Source organism: Empidonax traillii, unplaced genomic scaffold (assembly GCF_003031625.1).
Source record: "Empidonax traillii isolate 1590-97213 ecotype Southwest subspecies unplaced genomic scaffold, ASM303162v1 scaffold702:size1046427, whole genome shotgun sequence".
Classification (NCBI taxonomy): domain Eukaryota; kingdom Metazoa; phylum Chordata; class Aves; order Passeriformes; family Tyrannidae; genus Empidonax; species Empidonax traillii.
In genome coordinates, this window is record NW_020955895.1 from 266,591 (window position 1) to 272,497 (window position 5,907).

A 5,907-nucleotide genomic window follows, 5' to 3' on the forward strand; every position below is an offset into this window, starting at 1 on the left:
ATATTTTCTGGGAGACACAGAAAACAGGTATTTATGAAGCTGAAGACCTTCAGAATTGCAAATGTCCTCCTAAAATCTCAGTGGCTGAGAAGAAAATATGCTATAGGGTCATATCAGGGGCTTCTCTGCAGCCTCATGTGGTGTATTTCTTTGGTCTGGGCCTTACTGGTGTTTAATCCTTCCAGTATCTGTGTGACATAGAAGTACATCAAAGCCTTTGTCAAAAAACAGACTACAAAAGAGAAGATCTTCGACACTGCTGAGCGCTCACTGATTTCTAATGCCTCCATTTTGGGGATAGAGGGGTATTCACTCATCAGAGACATCCAAAACTTGTTCAGACACGTCAAAATTACTATAATCAGCCTCTACTCATAATCATCTTCAGTAAGTGAGTATTCAGCTAATCTAAAAATTGATCTCAAGAGTGTCTCCTGCAGCATGTTCAAGCAGGACCCAAAATGAGTGAGCAGCCTTGGGACTCTGGATCAGTTCCTGGCCAGGGCTGGACATGGAGGCTCTGGCAGCAGGAGGAGTCAGCCTGCTCTGGTCCAGCCTCATTCTGCATCAAACCCTCTCCCTCAACAGAGGTCAATTTACTCCACCACAGGGATCTTTTCCTGGCCATCACTGCAGGCTGGTGCAGATACAGCCACTGTGTGTGCATAAATCCAGGGGGTTGCATTTACAGCTGGGATTCTGTGCCCAGCAAGAGCTCTGTAGACTGTTCCTTTTCATCCACTGAGAGTAAGATGGAGTAGATGGTCTTTTCCTACAGCCAGCTCACAAGAGATCATGGTAGTCTGACAAATGCCCAATTTATTTTTTTCCCCACTTAGGGAAATGTTGCAGTTCTAATGCACATTTTTAAACAATGAAATTGCCATGTTTTGTCTCTCATCTATTCACTGTCATCAACTCGCCTCAAAATAAAACAAAGAAATCTAACAATTAGGATTCAGTGTCTGGGAACAATGTTGCCTTGACTGAGAGCTCTGGAAATGGCATTGTCATTTTACCACAAAGAATAGCAACAATTTGCTCAGTGACACTGAAAGGCCACCCACACTCCTTTACCTCTCACAACATTGATTTGATGGGATCCATTTCAAAGAGAGAGAGAGAAAGTAATTTTAGCTATGAAATTCTTGCCTTTTCCCTTTCTGCAAGGCTGGCCACCAGTGATTATATGGTGTAAACACCTCTCCATCATAAGACAGGCTGTGAACATCAGGAGCATGGAGGCTCATCTGACATGGGGTAATAACAGCCTCCTCTCAGCAGCTGAGGTGACCAAACTGAAGCAACCCTAAACAGGATTGAACATGGATATCCATCCTGGGCTGTTATTAATTTACATGAAAGAAAAAAAAAAAACAAACAAACTAAAAAACAAGACAAGTGTTGGAATAACCGCTTTGCCTTTCTCCTTGTCGTTTAAGATGAAATTACCTAAAGCCTTGTTCTTAGCTGCAAATTTGGCAGATTTCTTACATTTTTGGATTATAGTCCATTGCAAATAAAAAGATGGGGACATCTGTTACAGGATTAAATCCTTCTTATCCTGTTACCTATCCCCTCAACTATTTTCTGCCTGCCCAGTTCCTTCACGGGTGTCTCATACTTGCACTTTTCCCCTTACATACTGAATGACAACCCTGCATTGATCTGGCAGTAAAAAAAATCTCCTTCAAGCTTTTCCTCTGTCGTGACAACTTTGGGAAATCATCCAAAAAAACTGGAAATTATTTGGTTGACGAGAGGCACGAAAAAGCGTATCTTTAGAGAGAAAAAGTGTTTGTCAGCCCCACATTCCTCCTCTTTTCCAAGTTTATGCTGGGAATCCGACAGCAGAACTGCCTCCTACTCAAAAGCCACTTAGGTCTCTGGCCCCATCCTTTGGGTCAAAGGAAGAGAAGGGCTGAGTGGAGAATATCAAGGGCTGTGTGGAGAATATCCCTTGCACAGACTTTCTGCCCAGAGTCAGCTCTGCTGGACACCCCCACTCCCGGGCCAGATGTTGGAACATCTGCAGCTCACCGCTGAGTGACGAGCCACAGCAGGTACAGGGAGCTGAGTTCAGCTCATTGTCCATCCTTTTTCCCCAGTAGCCATTCCCCAACTCTCATCAGTCAAAAAGGGCAAACCAGAAGGGACATCCAGCCTGAAATCCCCAAGTCAGGACAGCACCGCTGCTGACAGCACATCACTGCACCTCAGGAGCGGAACGTGACATGGTGCATCGATTGGACACAATCAGTCATTTTCACAGATGCCTTTAATGTCATCATTCAATCAGTTTGGAGTTTACTTACATTTTTAGCGACTTCCAAGTAATTGCCAAAGTTATCTGAGGGTGAAGGTTTAGGTAAATAACACTGTGCACATAGGTCGCTGATGGAGGTGGAAAGCTTCTCCTTTTTCTGGAGTCTCTCACCATATGGAGCTCTGAAAATTAAAGGGGTTTTTTTTGTGGCACTGTGCTGTAAAAGTTATTTGGGTTCCATTGAAAAAAAAATCCAAATTATCCAGGTGAGGTTTTCTCTTCTTCCTCTACCTCCTGCATTCACCATCCCAGGAGATGTTGGAGGCATAGTTTTCTTATATTTCAGTTCCCTTGATCATAACATACTTCTCATGCTTTACATGTTGTTCCTAACTAGGCCATTAGGTGTTGATATATTTTTCTTTTTTTTTTATTTTAGTGCTTTTTACGTCAGTGACTAAAGGAAGAGTCAGAATCTAGAGTAATTATTTTAAATCTGGCTTTAGAGGACCTTGGAAAGGATCCTGAATTTGAAATATATCATTCTGCCATTATAGAAACACATTTTGGTACTCCTGTTTGAAGTTACCATAAATGGCATGTATGATCTTTTATTCATAATCTACTGTTGCAGCTGATGCAGTTTGGTTTTAACTCTGTTTTTTTTCTTCCTAGACAAATGTGTTCCTTAAATGGCTTTGAACCCTTTTAAAGTCTGAATGTACCATACAATTTATTGTGACAACTGGTTAATTAGACCTGAATACTTTTTTTTCTTCTTTTGCAAATTTTGCTTTCCGGAGCGCACTACCCTAAAAATTACATTTTCTTTCCAGTGTTAAGGATACCAAAACTGATAAAGCTGTTCTCAAAATCACCTATCAGGAGTTGCTGTTCCCCATTTACCTTGTGCCTCCCCAGATGCCTCCCCGTGTTAACTGGAAACCATGATAAGTCCTGAACTAAATTGCTGACTATAACTTCAACCAAAATGTAGAATTATGGAATCATAGAATCTCACTATGGTTTGGGTTGGAATGGAACTAAAAGGTCATTTTGTTCCAACCCCCTTGCCATGAGCAGGGACGCCTTCCACTAGACCAGGTTGTTCTGAGCTCTGTCCAGCCTGGCCTTGAACACTTCCAGGCACAGGGGCAGCCACAGCTTCCCTGGGCAATATGTAGATTGATCCTAAGCTACTGTGACAACTGTTATCCTCAAAATTTATGAATCTTTTGGAAAATTGGGAATTGTAAAAGGAAATACATACATGAATAAGACAATTCATTTGATCAATCCCAATTTCAGCGCTATTGACTGGATATTTCCGTGGAACAAGGAAATCCATATGTCAATAGTTGTCATCTCCAAACCCCACCAAATTGAATTAGTGTTAATTCACATTTCATTATAAAATTATTTTTGTCTATCATCTAGAGGCTGGAGGTAACAAAGCCTACAGTGCACAAGAGAGAAAGAATGCCAGGAAATTAAATCAAGAAAACTCGCAAAATACATTATCTAGATTAAGCCTATGATTCTGCAGATATTTAAATTCAGCATAACATTGATCCACAATATTCCAGAAGGAAGAAGTTTGCATTTTTATCATAAAAGTACCCAAACTACTCTCTTTTGTGTTACCATGTCAGCTCTTTTCTTCCTCTCCTTGTAGGTGGGAGGCTTGAGGGATGACAGTAGATGTGTACTTCCCATGTCTTTCTGAGTAACTTTCAAAAACAGACATGCATTCTCCAAAATAATAACGAATTTCATATATTCTCAATACTTACACATTTTGCATAAGAGTTATATATAATTAAATCCTAAAGATCTTTAGGGTTTTTCTCACTTTATAGCCAGACAAACACCCATTCACAGAGCTGCCCACCAACCCCAAGAACTAGTAGTTGCAATTTACTGCCTTTGACACCTGGATCTACAAGGACCAATTTAGAAAAAAAAAAAAAAAATCCATCTTTTTCTATATATAGTGATTTCTATGGCTCAAAGTTACCAATTGAACCTAAAATTAGGTCTCAGACATTCCTGAAATTTGGAAAAATATGACCTTTCACACCCTAATTTTCTGAGACTCTTATCAGCAATGAGTCACTTCACCCCAACAAAAGTGGGGCAGACACGAACAGTCCCCTGTCTCCCTCCTCCTTCCTTTTCTCATGAAAAAACACAGCTTGATGGGATTTCTGAGAGCAGAAATTAGTGAGGTGGGTGTCCAACTCAGGTGCACCAGCCTGAGCTCTTACCTGGCAGAGAGTGGGATCCTCCCCTCCACATCCTGCTTTTATTTGTGTGGCCACTTTTACAACATAACTGTGCAATTTTGAACTCCCATTCTTATGATGAAGTGTTGTTGCAGAACAAGGTCTGTGAGTGCATTAGTGGATTCTGGGGCCTTCGTGCACCAAGCACCACTCTCAGAGTGGATTTCATGGACTGCCCCAACCTTGCAGAGATGGGCTTGTGCCAACTCCAGCTACCCCCAAAAACTGCTACAGAGGAAGAAGTTGCGAGGATATTTACAGTTAAATATCTTCTGTTTTCCCAAATATAACGAAGATTTTCTTCTCTTACTCAAAATGTTTTGAAAATTATTCATTAACAGTGGTTTTGTTTGTACAATCCTGTTCCCTCAAACCTCTCCACCATGCACAGGTTCACTGGAGGTTATTTTGCTGAGAAACCCCCCCAGCTAAAAAGCATTGGAGCCACCACTGCTGGGCACATAATCAAACCAGGCTGAGGTAGAGCAGTTTAACAGATTACACTTATTAGCCAAGTGACTGCAGCTGACTTTGTACATAGTTTGGGCCTTTTTTTCACAATGACAAGCACAACACTTTAGCTTAAACCTCTGTGGAGGTGATTTAAGTAAGGTCTACTGCTTTATGATTTGGGCTTTGAAAGTGCCTCTCTGTGGTCTCAGTCAAATAATTTAATTTTACCCCATGATGTTTCAAACGCTTCCCTCTGAGACAGGGAGAACACTTGCTTGACATGAGGGACCGTAAAATAATTAAAGATGTTTTGTTAACTGCTGATTTGAAATGCTAAAAGCAGATCAATATGTTGATTTGTGTGAGCAGATATTGGTCTGCATGAGCAGATATTTGAGAATGTGAATAAAGTGCTAATGTTTTTTTTTTCCCTAACTAATTAATACCTGCAGAATGCAGAAAAAAAAGGTCCTAGGGTTCACTGAATATAGGAGTATACAAGGCCTGAAGTTCCCTTCAGTTAATTCAGGCAATTACTGCCAAATATTTTTTTTTTAAAGGTCTAAAAGCTTCATCATGATGGAATCACTGCACTTACCAGCCAGGACAACCTGAAAACTATTCAGTAATGGTAGTCTGGGTCCAATTTGAAAAGTAGCCCAAGACAGGAAGCAATTTCCTCATCCCATAAAACATTTTCAGATTACAAAAGTCCTATTCAGAGGTGAGGGAGAAGCAAGAGGTTTCAGAAATTTTCACCATAAAGCACAATTATGAAAACTCACAGTTGGAGGTGTTCACCTAAGCTGTGCCTGAGCCAAGCTCAGCTCTCCCCACGTCTGCTTCAGGGACTTTAGGCTGGGGCTCCTCCTGCCAGCCTATTCCTCTGCTGACCTTCTCCTG